The sequence below is a fragment of the Myxocyprinus asiaticus genome, chromosome 13, assembly GCF_019703515.2.
Source record: "Myxocyprinus asiaticus isolate MX2 ecotype Aquarium Trade chromosome 13, UBuf_Myxa_2, whole genome shotgun sequence".
NCBI classification, from domain to species: domain Eukaryota; kingdom Metazoa; phylum Chordata; class Actinopteri; order Cypriniformes; family Catostomidae; genus Myxocyprinus; species Myxocyprinus asiaticus.
Window position 1 is genome coordinate 35,381,558 of NC_059356.1, and position 14,616 is coordinate 35,396,173.

Genomic DNA, 14,616 nt, shown 5'->3' on the forward strand with positions numbered 1-14,616 from the left:
TAATGGAAGTAACTTAAACAAAGAAAGCAGCAAACATGTCAACAAAATGTCCTGGTCATATTTTACTCCAAAAGAAACAAATAAGAAATTATATTCTGCATACCGAAAACAAGCCTATTTTTAGGCACAATAAAGGAATAGTTTACCCAAAAATGAAAATTCTTCCATTTACTCATTCTCATGCCACAAACGAAGATTTTTTTAGAAAAAATACCTGTAGGTCCATACAATAAAAGTGAATAATGGCCAGAACTTTGAAGTAGGAGGGTGGGGGTGCGGAGGTGGCTGGGTTCCTAACCAGATGCGACACGTTACCATGATATTAATTAAGGGTGGGTAAAAATATTGTTTTTCCGATTAATTGCGATCCCGATATCGATTCTTAAATCCCAAGATCGCAACCCTCTACTACTATGAGAGGAAATCACTCGCATATGCAACCAAATTTTGCGTTATGTGACTAAAGTGAATATATTTGGCAATTGGCTGGTAAATGTTTACATTTCACTCCCATTTCAGCAGAGAGATCCTTTCACAGCGTGTTGAGAGTAAAATTTGTTCCGAGTAATGTGTGTCCAAGACAAGATCCACGCAACCCATTTGTCATTGAATACTGTCTCTTTTAATACCCTTTCTGTACTTTACAGTCAGTTGTTGATCAAAAACAACAAAACTAGTCAAAAACAACTTCAAAAAAAACATTTAATTCTAATCTTGCAACGCACAGATGAGGTAAAGCCTTTCGAATCCTCTCTAATTAACATGCGCTCATTTAAAGTCGCTGTTTAAAGAAATGACTTTTTTTTTTGTTTTTTGTTAAAGAGACAGTAACGGTTTGAACACGTGTTCAACAAATCAATGTAAATACTTGTAAATAGTACAAATTATGAAGTTTAGCAATAAATATGTAACAAAAATAATATATGAAATATCTTATTTATTGTTTGAATACATTTATGTTCCTTTTTTAAAAGCCAAAATGTGACCAAAATAATGAAAAAGTAATAAAATAATTAATAAAATTTATATTTTCCTAACGTATCTAGTTAAAAGTGTCTCAGTTCTGGTAAGCCCGCAGGTTTGTTTCGTCATTTTCTCTCCCTCGTGTTTCGCAGGCACGCTCGACTGGCATGATTGGCATTTCCATGGGAACGTTCATTGTTCATGCCACTGACTGCTTGTCGAGCAACACCTGTTCCAGCCTGATTGCACTCCCTACATATTCCCTCATGTTTCTCGGTTTCTTTGTGAGATTATTATGCTAAATTGAGTTAGGGCCTTATGGTTTCCGGACAACACGGACGGAAACGCAGAATCTATACATAAAAATGGAATTTACTTATAAACACGGAATCTCGCGGAATTTGCATATTTTTGTGTTGGTATTCCAAACCTAAGTGTTTCACATAACTCACGATAGTGTAAAATACTCACAAACATAATCAGTCAGAGACTTTTGAATCCTGCTAAAATATGGCCAAATGAGTCAATGTCGCCTAGTAACCATGTCTCGAATATTCACGTTCACACGTGAATTGCCATCATTGATAAGAAACATGTCTAAATGACTTGCCTCCGGTAAGACAACCGCATCTAAAAAATTAAGAAACACACAATTAACTGCCAAGTACCGGGCGCAACAATATCCCAATGACTACTATGAGTCTGGCCAGCAGCTTTTCTGTAAGTTTTTTCCACACACTATTGACTGGACTCGTAAAGATACATGCAATGACCATCTAAAATCGAGAGTCCATCTCAAGAACAAGGCGAAATCAACTACCGGTAGCTCAACCCTCCAGGTTTCTATCGAAGCTACCTCATCATCAATAGATGCTAGACTTGAGTTTGTAGAAGATTTTGTTGCAATGTGCGTGGAGACGGACATACCACTTGAGAAAATGAAGAAGATGCATCCCTTTCTTGTGAAGCATTGCAAACAGGGAGGCGCAATCCCAGAAAACGAAAGTAGCCTGAGACAGATTCTCCTGCCGCGCATCTTTGACCAATAAATGCAAAAAGTGCTGCAAGAGATCCGTGGAAAGGAAATCTTCGTTGTTGTCGATGAAACCTCAGACAACCGAGATCGGAGTGTCCTCAACATTGCAATAGGTGAGTGTTTATTAAATTAGCATTGGCTTTTATTGTAGTAACTCGATTGTACATTTAACAATGGCTAGGTATTCTATAGCTCACTGCTGCTCGTAATTCATGTACATTTCTAATATTAACACCTAAGGCACAATAGTCTATTTGGAAGTATTATAAGTAATTTTCCTATTTATTTTCTATATAATTCAACAGGTACTGAAGACAAATACTTTCTAACCGATGTGATCTTCATGGAGAGCTGCAACTTCATCATTTTCTCAGGCAGTGCTGCAGTCTCTCCACACCAGTCACGTGAACTTAAATGACATTCTGGCAGTGGTAACTGACAATGCATCATATTGTCTTAAAGCCTACAAAGATGTATTGAAGATGTCTAATGCCTAACAGTGTGCATGCAACATGCTTGTGCCATGTCATCAATTTGGCAGGAGAGACCTGGCAACACTACAAATACTTCAGCAAGGTCACAGCTTTAGTGATGTTGGTGAAATCTGCTTTCTTCAAAAAACCTGCAAGAGAGGAGATGGCTGTGCTTTTTGACAATGAAGGAGGCTGTGAAGCCCAAGGTACCTCCTGAGCCGGGAAATACAAGATGGAATACCTGGTTCGAATCAGTTAAGTACCATGCTGACCATGTCCATCTCTACAAGGAGTTTTTTATGGCTGAGAATTCCTCTGCTCAGGCAGATAGAAACATCCTTTTTTTTTTTTTCTCCCAATGATGTGCTTTTAAGTCCTCGTGGTTGCATAGTGATTCGCCTCAGTCCGGGTGGCGTAGGACGAATCCCAGTTGCGTCTGAGAACGTCAACACGCGCATCTTATCATGTGGCTTGTTATGCGTGTTGCCACGGAGACATAGAGTGGAGGAGGCTTCACAAAAAAAAAAAAAAAAAAAAAAAAAAGGCAAAAATAAAACACTGGTTTCTTTTCTACTGAAGCACTGAAGACTGGAATTACTGTTAATTTTACTGCTACATTATTAAGTATACTAGTTAATTATAAAGTGTTTCCTAATAAGCTATACATTTATATTGAAATAATGTGTAGTTAGTGAGGTTTGTGTTTCTTTACATATTAAAGAGTACTCCCAATTAGTTCCACACAATAATGTAAAGATATTCTAAACTGATTATGCAAAAAAACAACACTGGTATCGGCTTGGGAACTGTATTGGCCGATATTGAGATTTCCAATATCAGAATCAGAAGAGAAAAAGTGGTATTGGTGCATCCCTAATGTTAAGTACCCCAAAAGTACAGAAAACCTTGAAATAAGAATAATAATCCTTAGAAGAGCAATAGGGCCTCCACACTTTCAGTGCTTGGGCCATAAATAATAATAATCCTTAGAAGAATAATAGGGCCTCTGCACTTTCAGTGTTTGGGCTCTAAAAAGAAGCTGGCCTATGGAAATCAAATCAGCAGCTATAAAGATCTAGCTATGACTACAAACGCTCAAAGTAGAGGTTCTGTCTCATCTCGTAATACCACAACTCATTCTTTATCGAAGCATCATGCATTTCCATTAACACTATATAAAAGTCATCTTGAACTAATGACTCCCCAGAAACAATAAGGCAATCCATTAAAAAGCCATTGTGTCCATAGGGCATGCATGGAATTTTATGCCTCTGTGCTGTTTCACCATTCTCTTAGCATGTGATTCTCTAAACAGCTGTGGGAATAAGAGCTTGCTATCTCAAAAGAATGAAGAAAATACACAGGAGCATTCAGTGATCACACAGAATGACATGGACATACCACTACACTCGCACACAATGTGCTCTCCACAGACAAATCCCTGATCTTCTCTGCAAAGTTCAAGGAATTGTTATTTCTACGAGCCACTGGTTGTTCCACTGAAAAAAGTCAATTGTAAATCAAGCATTATAAAAGACATTCTTCAAAGCAGTTGCTCTCTTTGTTTAAGAGAAGTCTACGGTTCATTAAAAAAGACTGTACAATGGACTCAGTGAAAAGAGCAGATTATGGATTAAGCCGCACCATGTGACTCTCCGTATCAAGCATCACCAATGCAGAAGCACTTTGAGTTATTGGCACAATAAGACACAAATTAGATATCAAAGATTAAGATTGAAGCCATGTAATACAGGCTTAGTAAAACATTAAAACTAAAAATGCCACTTTCTTCTTTTCAAATAGTCTGTACTGGACGCAAGTAGTCTTTGTTTCACTGGTAATTCCACACATGCTCAATAATGCAGCACCCTAGAGCTGGAATTATCAAGATGCAGATACTCTTTCAGTGGTTTCTGTGTGTCCTGCTTATTTTTTTCCATTCTTCTTTACAACTACATGCAGCCATCCCAGCAGCAACATCAGGTATCAGTGCAGTGTCCTATAACATGCACCATTATCTCAAATGAACTCCATGAAAGAATGTCTCCTTAGGTTTATTGTAGTGAGCAACGTACTAGTGCCCAACAGACTGACAGAACTAAAGCAGTCAGAGCAATAGAGTAGAATAAAATAGAACAGAACAGAATAGTCTTTACTGCCACACGGACCCAGGTGGAATCGTAGGCACAGAGATTATATTAGCAGAGTATTAGCTACTTAGTTTACCGGTGAGCGAGTCGAGTTTATGAAGATCTTTCGACTTGTTCTACACTAAATAACATTGCATAAAATTGCTTACGCCATTTGAGAACACGCATTTTATCATTGGACTATGTAAACACAGTCACTGGCTTATTAACTAACTAACTAACAAGAGGACGTTATTGTAGCTGTCAACCCATGTTTATTTGTCAACAAGACAGTGTCTTCAATATTCTACTCTAGACTGCAGGTGCTGTTATAAGTTAAAACTCACAGCTTAAAGAGAGAGAGAGAGAGAGAGAGAGAGAGAGAGAGAGAAAAAAGGACAGGCGTAGCTAACGCAGTTTATGATCAGTTAAAGCGATAATGCTAATGATTGTCGACAGGTTGTTACAACACAGACATTGACCACTCAATAACACATCCAAAACTCTGAGAGAAAACTGTCTCTTCTGTCGAAAAGACAGCAGCTCAGACGTTTCAAACTGATTAATCTGAGAAAATAAAGTTATAGCAACGAGTTCAGTAAGCGCATTGTAACTTACAGGGTTTAAACGGATGAAATTGCACTCCTCTCGCCTCTGGATCCTCTGTGTCGCGCGCATCAGCTGACCAGAACGAAGCAGCGCGAGCATGACGGCATGGTCACATGATCGAGGCTACCTGTGTTGGGTGGTTCTGAGGGCGTGTCCCTTCGTCTATTAATAAGTTAATTCTATGGTTTGCTATTCCATCGACTAATAGCCTTCTTTATTTTATTATGATGCAATTTGTTGCTATAATAATAACAACACTCTATTAGCCTACCCTGGAAAAATTGTCAAAATGTTAATTTGTCATTAAATTAAAAAAATAAAAATAAATAAAACGCATTTTCTAAATAAATTTAAACAAAGAGAAGTGCACAGAAAGGTTACTCTGTTAATTTCACCAAGCCACATAAATAGCCTATCTCATTCTTTCGTGGTTGCCATGGTACACCACCACTTCCTTTACTTCTATATCTGCCTTTGAATGGGCTTTTGAGCCATATTTGTGCCTTTGATGACTTTGTGTTTGTGCAGCAGTTTAATCTACAATGATTATTTGGAGCTATTGCAGAAAATTAGAGCTTATTAGCACACCCTTTCACCGTTTTCAACATTTTGTAATTTTTCATTGAGTTCTGTATATATATATATATATATATATATATATATATATATATATATATATATATATATATATATATATATAAATTAAAAAATATAACAGAGACTGAACTGTTACTGTAGTTTTCAGTCAATTATAATGTTAATGTTTTTAAACTTTAATGTCACTTGGATATTTCACCCAAAAATGGAAATTCTCTTATCATTTACTCACCCTCATGCCATCCCACATGTGTGTTTTTGTATTTATTTTTTTGTTCTTTTTTTTTTTCTGAACACAATGAAGATCTTTAGAAGAATATTTCAGCTCTGTAGGTCCATACAATGCAGGTGAATAGTGACCAAAATTTTGAAGCTCCATATAAAGCACATAAAGGCAGCATAAAACTAATCCACACGACTCCAGTAGTTAAATCCATGTCTTCAGAATTGATATGATAGGTGTGGGTGAGAAACAGATCAAAATGTAAGTCCTTTTTTACTATAAATTCTCCTCCCTGTCCAGAAGGTGGCGATATGCACGAAGAATGCAAATCACCAAAAGCAAAAGAAGAATGTGAAAGTGAGTGTGCGATCTGTTCAGAGGTTATCATCCCTATGCCCTATTCCCTTCAAAGAATTTACCATCCTCTGTGAGAGCTTTGGATGGTTGAAAGGTGTGGGGCTCAAAAAGAAGGGTCTTTTGGAACTCTGTAAATTCTGTTTGAAGTGATCTTAAATCATGACTATCATGATTGTTCTCCCTTGAAAGTGCCTTTCAGAGGGTGATTTATGCCGTTTGGAACACAGGATGAAAGTGGAGATTTATCGTAAAAAAAAAAGGCCTTTGATTTGCTCACTGGGGGGATTGAAGAAAAACTGTGGGAATTAAAAAATTATGGCATGATTTTCATTAAAGATTTTTTTAAATAATGGGTATTGTGAAAAACACTGTACAAATAAAAATGGTTTGACTTGACTTTTGAGTCATTACACACACACACACACAAAAAACCATACATTTCAAATTTTAGTTGTGGAGCGGGGACATTTTGGAAAAGAAGATGAATTGGCAAACAAGGACCTGGTCATGTGAGCTCAAGGTCCGAAAGATCTATGTCTGTGGAATCTGTCACTGCCTCCTTAATGAGACAAGTGCTGGACAGAGGCTGTTAGGAAGGTTAGGGGAATTAGCACAAGTGTGATGATCTAGGGTCACAAGGTTAACGGGAACATTCCAAAGTATCCTACTGCCTGTAGACAGTGCTGCGAGCAAATAAATTATTAATCTGACTCCCCAGACCATTCAGCTCAATAATATAGCCTTTAACACTGTCTACTATGAACAAGGAGGCTAATTAGTAAAATAGAGATCAACCAGTATTGTGTTTTATCACCAATACGATATTGATTATTTGTTTTTAAATGTGAGATAACTGATATGCATAACCATTTTGTATTTTTTTATTTCTGCTTTTAGACACTATAAGCTCATTTTGCAAAAAATGTTGCCACGCCACAGTCACGTAATGTTATGAGATCAGGCTGACTAAATCACTGAAGGTGAGCAACTTGCTGTAGTAGACTAAAATAACACAGTCACCAAATTATTCTTTTAACCCATTTAATTAGCAACCTTGAAATTAAAGAGCTGATATCTGATTAAGTAGAAAAAACTTTGAGTAACATTCAAAGACAGATACTAGTTAATACAATTGTTCCAGACAGTTCCAGAGCTTAATGATGAGAGGGCATCTTATAAGTGTACATGTATAGTGTTACAGTTGATTTCATAGTAGACTTGGTACTCCTTGACATGTAACTTGAGGCCTCAAGCATGTGGTTGTCAGTGAAGGCTATGACTGGTGACATTGCCATCTGCTGGTATAAAAATTACACTCAGGGTCAGATCAAAAAGAATAGCACTCATCTATATAGAAGAAAGACTCACTCACTAGCTTCTGTTCACATGAGGGGGGCTTATATGGAAATTGCTCTTCTCTGAAGCAACGGCCAGTAAATATAACAGCAGAAATACCTAAACACTGTGTGTGAGCTGGCAATGGTTGGCATGTGGTTATGCATTAGTGTAAGTTTGCTTACAATTTTGAGGTATTTTATGGTTGCCTTAAAATGTACACATACAGAACATGTATTTCTCTTTATTCTGCAGCATCCCAACAAAATGCTGGTTTATGCCAAAAGTATATTCGTAAAATATTACACTTTATGTAAGAGTTAATTTATACAGTGTATATAATATTTGCATTTGATGATGACAAAAAAACATGAGATGACAAGAATTAAACAAAGTTTAATGTAATGTCCAAATGAATGTACTGTATGTGTCCACCAAACAAAATAGATGTCGTTAAGGCAAAAAAAAAAAAAAGAGGAAGAATCTAGAGGATGGAACCTACACCATGCTAAAATATTCACATCAGGTTAGTGCAATCTTGTAGATTCTGTTTATGTTGGCGTATCAAGCGATATATCTGTGTATTCATTAGTAAAAATGTCATGTCCCACACATGCAGAATAATATCTTACCTTGACATATCATAAAGCCGTAATGTATAATTTCACTTGTTATGTCAGAGTTCTGTCAATAATCTGAAATGTTGCTTGAATTTTTTTTTATTTTATTTTTTTTTGTAGATAATTACAATGAAGATTAAAGCTACCAGAAGATGTTGAACACATAGACCCTGGGACAGAGGATTCTCCTATAGAAGTCAAACGAAGAAGAATGTAAGTTATCTTTATTTTTTTTCTGTGTGAGAGAATGTATGATATCCAACCAAAATTTAATAGTGCTTCATTAGACCGAAGAACATCCTTTTTCCTGGGGAAGATGAAGTCGAAAATTACTTCTCAAAAGCTAATCAAAGTAAAATGTAGGTTTCTGTAGCTTTTCAGTGTTAAATTTTCTGTATACTATATAAAAACATCGATATTATATTTGCTTATCTCTCTCTCTCAGTATACAGATCACAAGAACTGCCTAGTGCACTAAACATCTTTTACTCATTTATTCCTCACTCCCAAGGGTATTTGTTCACCCTTGAAGTATGTCTTGGCAAAAAAGTTTCGGTTGCGTTTGACTTATTTTTCCTATAAGCAATTTATGAAATGTCTGTTATATTTGTCTCTCACTCTCTTTCTGTACAGACCAGAAAACCTGCCTAGTGCACCAAAGATCTTACACACATTGGTTCCTGACTTCCAATGTGATTTCTTCACTAAGAAGAAACCAAAGCTAAGGAAAGTGTAAGTTTCAGTTGCTAGAAGTTTGTTTTTCTATAATCAGTTTATAAACTGTCAATGAGATTTATATTTCTCTCTCTCTCTCTCTCTCTCTCTCTCTCTCTCTCTCTCTCTCTCTCTCGTTTAGTGTGCGGACTAAAAGAACTGCCTAGTGGACAGCAGATTTTTCACTCATCTCTTCCTAACTCTCAAGGGGCTGTCACCACTGAGAACAGCGTCTTGGCAAGACCAAGACAAATGTTGTTAATTTGTGATTTAATTATTTATTCAACCTGTAAAATGTTCTGATATGCTTTGTTCTGCAAACCACTCCAGTTACATTTATTTATTAGAGTGAAATAACTTTAGATAATATTGATGTATCTGTCATTAACTTGCAACTCGATTCTTTTGAATTTGTTCACTAAAAATATTGATTCACTGATTCGTTAAGTGACTGTTTTTGTAAAAAGAGTCTTTAAAGGAATGGTTGCCCCAAAATTAAAATTCTCTCATTATTTACTCACACTCATGCCATCCCAGATGTGTATGACTTTCTGTACCTCCATACAATGCAAGTGAATGGTGATGAGAAACTTGAAATCCAAAAAGGACATAGAGGCAGCATAAAAGTAATCCATATGACTCCAGTGGTTAAATCCATGTCTTCAGAAGTGACATGATAGTTGTGGGTGAGAAACAGATCAATATTTAAGTCCATTTTTACTGTAAATCTACACTTTCACATTCTGGACTCCATGATAGCTTCTTCCCCCAAGCAATCAGACTTCTGAACTCTTGATCTCCCATGATCAAATACATCAGCACTGCACTTTATTACCCTTACTCTTATATCTCACACCGGACTGTCATAAATTATATTATTATTATATTATATTCTCTCTTAACAACTGACTATCAACCGACAGCCTGAATGTCAATACAGTACAATACTGTACATTCTATATATACTATATATACTTTTTTATATATTTTTATTTTTTATTTTTATTGAATAATGTGTATCTATATAGTGCATATTGTATACTGTACAGTGTATGTTATTATTTGTATATTGTGTTGTGTGTAATTATGTGTATATCAGATGTTTAAATTGTGCTGTGTTAATTTGATGTTATTGTAAATTGGTATATGTCTCATCACTGTCACGACTGCTATGTTGATCGGAACTGCACCCAAGAATTTCACACACCATTGCACTTGTGTATATGGCTGTGTGACAATAAAGTGATTTGATTTGATTTGATTTGGTGTGGAAGTGACTTCCACATATGCAGCCACATACTGGTCGGGGCTGGTCAAAGGTGGAGATTTATTGTAAAAAAGGACTTAAATGTTGATCTTTCTCACCCACACCTATCATATCGCTTCTGAAGACATGGATTTAACCACTGGAGTCATACGGATTACTTTTATGCTGCCGTTATGTCCTTTTTGGACCTTCTGAGTTCTGGTCACCATTCACTTGCATTGTATAAACCTACAGAGATTAAATATTCTTCCAAAAACCTTCATTTGTGTTCTGCAGAAGAAAGAAATTCATACGCATCTGGGATGGCATGAGGGTGAGTAAATGATGAGAGTTTTCATTTTTCTAAGCAACTATCCATTTAAACCATTAACAACGTACTGAGTTGTTCATGACCGAAACAAGTGTAATTATATTTTATTAATATTTGCGTGTCTACAAATCTGCCAAGAGAATTTAGCAGGGTTTAAGATTTATAAGAGTTTTTCCCACAAATCAAAACAAAGCATATCTTTCATTTTGTGATCCCCCCCCCCCCCAACAAGATGCCACTCTGGGCAACTGCCCATGTCGCCCATGCCTAAATCCACCACTGTCTTAACTGCATTACAACTATTTCTGATTTATTCTGACTGTAGAAAATCGTTAGTGTATATTTTAGTTATAATTTTAGTACACCCCTTTTTTAAAAATGAATTTCTATTGCCTTTTCCAGCAGTTGAAACTGACCCACTTTGTATGTGCATTCCGACAACTCCATTCCTTCCCACTAAAGTCAAACAATTTGTTTGCAGTGTTACAATTGTTAAGGAAGGTACATTAATAGATATTTCTGCCATCTAATGTTTTAGGATAAAATTATATACAATAGGTCTTTTACCACTGGGGTACTCGTACCCTATCAAATGAAATCATGTATGTAAATTTATGTACTAACATATTGCCTGCTCAAAACTGTAAAAACATGCTCTCTCTGTGTGTACCTGTGTGTGTGGACATACCTACAGTTGTGCTCAAAAGTTTGCACACCCTGGCAGAAATTGTGAAATTTTGGTATTGATTTTGAAAATATGACTGATCATGCAAAAAAAACTGTCTTTTATTTAAGGATAGTGATCATATAAAGCCATTTATTATCACATAGTTGTTTGGCTCCTTTTTAAATCATAATGATAACAGAAATCACCCAAATGGCCCTGATCAAAAGTTTACATACCCTTGAATGTTTGGCCTTGTTACAGACACACAAGGTAACACACACAGGTTTAAATGGCAATTAAAGGTTAATTTTCCACACCTGTGGCTTTTTAAATTGCAATTAGTGTCTGTGTATAAATAGTCAATGTGTTTGTAGCTCTCACGTGGATGCACTGAGCAGGTTAGATCCTGAGCCATGGGGAGCAGAAAAGAAACAAGGTAATGGAACTTTATAAAGATGGAAAAGGATATAAAAAGATATCCAAAGCCTTGAAAATGCCAGTCAGTACTGTTCAATCACTTACTATGAAGTGGAAAAATTCAGGGATCTCTTGATACCGAGCCATGGTCAGGTAGACCAAGAAAGATTTCAGCCACAACTGCCAGAAGAATTGTTCGGGATAACAAGAAAAACCCACAGGTAACCTCAGGAGAAATACAGGCTGCTCTGGAAAAAGATGGTGTGGTTGTTTCAAGGATCACAATACTTGTTGACCCCTCTGCAAACATAGCGCTTATGGTTGTGACCATAAAGCTCTATTTTGGTCTCATCACTCCAAATTACAGTGTGCCAGAAGCAGTGAGGTGTGTCAAGGTGTTGTCGGGCATATTGTAACCGGGCTTTTTTGTGGCATTGGCTTCTTTCTGGCAACTTGACCATGCAGCTCATTTTTGTTCAAGTATCGTCGTATTGTGCTCCTTTGTGCACACAAACCTCATTTGAGTGGAAAATATCCTTTTTGTGGGAAAGATGCAGTATCCAGTGGAGCAGGTGGGGAAGCTAGAGAACAGTATGGGGCTAAGGGCTAAATTTGAGAATAATATTTTTAGATCAAATTTAATTCATAAATGTACAAATAAAAAAATAAATCCAGAAAGTTTGAAGTTGAAAGGTCATAACTGGTTCTTCCCATATGGGTCAAAATTGACCCGTTAAGACAATGGAAGTAACAATTTCTCATAAACAGTTGTATACAAAAAATAATTTTCTTTTTTACATTTTGTTTGTTTTGATGTTCTTGACAAAGTCACAACGTTTGGTTCCAGTACCAAAAACTATGCAATATTTATAACGTATTCTTGACCTGGCCTAGGTCAAAAATTACCCCAAGACAATAGGAGGGCTAGAGGCGACCGGGGCTACTGCTCACATGCTGTGTACAAGCTCAAACCAACAGGATGCGCTAAAGAACTACACATGCATACAAGAAACCACAGCGCTACCTAATTTCCTTTCTATGTCTGTGATGAAAGAGTACCCAAATGTCTTTAAGACTCTTTGTTTGTCAAGAATAACTGCACACATGTTAATTAGAGCATATATTATAGTATTCAAAGTTTATTTAAAAAATAAAATCAAACTATTAAAAGAAAAGAGAAGCAAAGTTGATCACTGTTGTTGTAAAACACTGAACAGCAGCATTTTAAAGTGGGACACTCTTTCTGCTTGGTGCATTAATTCTGGGCTGGTGTTATGTAATACCTCAGTGGCCTAGAACAAGATACAAATTTAACTGTGATGCCTGAACAAATGCATTTTATTCTTAGACAGAACCAGGATTACAAGATCTCATTTTTTAAATCAGATATTTCCCAAGAGACAAAGCTCCATTATTAATGCAAAAACTTGAAGTCCTTTACAAAAAAAAACAAAAAAAAAACACATTCAGTACATGTAGTGCAAAGCAAACACCTACACAATAGGGAAGTGAACCTTGCAAAACCACTTGGGGCTACAAGAACCCAGTTTCCTGACATGAGATTTTTCACAAGTTAGATTTCTGTTATCTCACACTAAGATTATTTTGTCTTTGAATTACAGTAAGATACAGTTTCCATATCTGCCAAAAGATCCACTCTCTTGCCAACATTTGATCTTGTTTTGTTTTCTTATGAAATTATTGTGATTATGATGGTTTTTATTAGTTTGTTACAGTTAAAAATCCCTTAGCGTGCCACTGACTTATAAATTAGGAATAATACAAACACAAAAAGGGGTGTGCAGCAGGTTAATACAGCTGTGAATTGATAAAGCTCAGAAAATAGAACGTTATGTGACCATATCCTTTGGTGTTTATTTATACAATACAAGAACCAAGGAGTAACACACAGAACTACAGTAGACCCAAGAAGGGGTTGTTATCCAGGGCTAAGAAACTATTCTGGTGCAACAGATGATTGTGTATCTTTTCAGTTGCATGCCTTTGTTAGGCAACGTGTCAATGTGCTGTCCCACAAGAGGAGAAGAAGCCTCTTGTTTCATAACATCACCTGAGGCTCTTTAATCTTTTGATGGTTCCCATGTGAGAGAGAAATGAGGTACAGCCGGTTTGTGTAACAGTTTCATGTTCTTAACTTAACTATCAGTCCCTCAATGCAGTAAACATCCTCATCTATAACAGTGGTTTTTACTAGTCTCATAGGCTGAAGTGTGTATTTTTTTTGGATGTTAAAATACTTTCTTTTATCCCAGCTTACTGTAAACACAGAGGCAACTATATGTAAGCTATTTTTAAGGAGTTGCATGGTGCCATGCGAGGTTCGGATGTGTGAACGGCGAGCTCTGCGCACTTTGCTAGTTTTAATACTGTTTGTGTCATAAACCGGTGAGATTCGATACACCCTGTTCTATAACTGTTCTATAAAGACAATATGTCAAAGAATTCAAAATCCTCGGGCTCTGGAGACATTAAAAGACACTTACGTGCTCAAGATGAAGCCCCTGAGTAGCAAGCCGAAAGCCCGGGACTCAATTTGGCCAGTGAGGTGAAAGAGATTCAGCGTCAACTGTTGAACATGACGGCAATGCTGACGAAGGACGTTGCTGACTTGGAGGATATTGATGTAATACGTAGATCGATCACTGCCATGGAGACTAAATTCACGGAGTTGGTTACAAGAGTGGTGGCTGTTGAGAAACGGATGGATTATCTGGAGTCATCTGAGAGGGAATTAGCTGCTAATCCTCTAGCGACCAAGGTGGACTTGGCGCGCATTTGGGAAAAGTTGGAAGACCTTGAGATCGTAACCGGCGAAACAACGTCCGAATTGTTGGAATTCCTGAGGATGAAGAAGGCAGAGATATGGTGAAATTTCTAG

At 36.7% G+C, this 14,616-nt stretch overlaps 1 protein-coding gene across 4 annotated transcripts in view; it reads right to left on the minus strand.

Moving 5' to 3' along the window:
- Positions 1-5,292, minus strand: part of LOC127450488 (V-type proton ATPase 116 kDa subunit a 1-like) — a 55,877-nt gene extending 50,585 nt beyond the window's left edge. For all 4 annotated transcript variants that reach the window (XM_051714642.1, XM_051714641.1, XM_051714640.1 and 1 more), the window contains exon 1: positions 5,220-5,292. The gene's annotated coding sequence lies outside the window, so the exon portion shown is untranslated. The remainder of the gene's footprint in view (positions 1-5,219) is intronic.
- Positions 5,293-14,616: the final 9,324 nt, after the last annotated feature.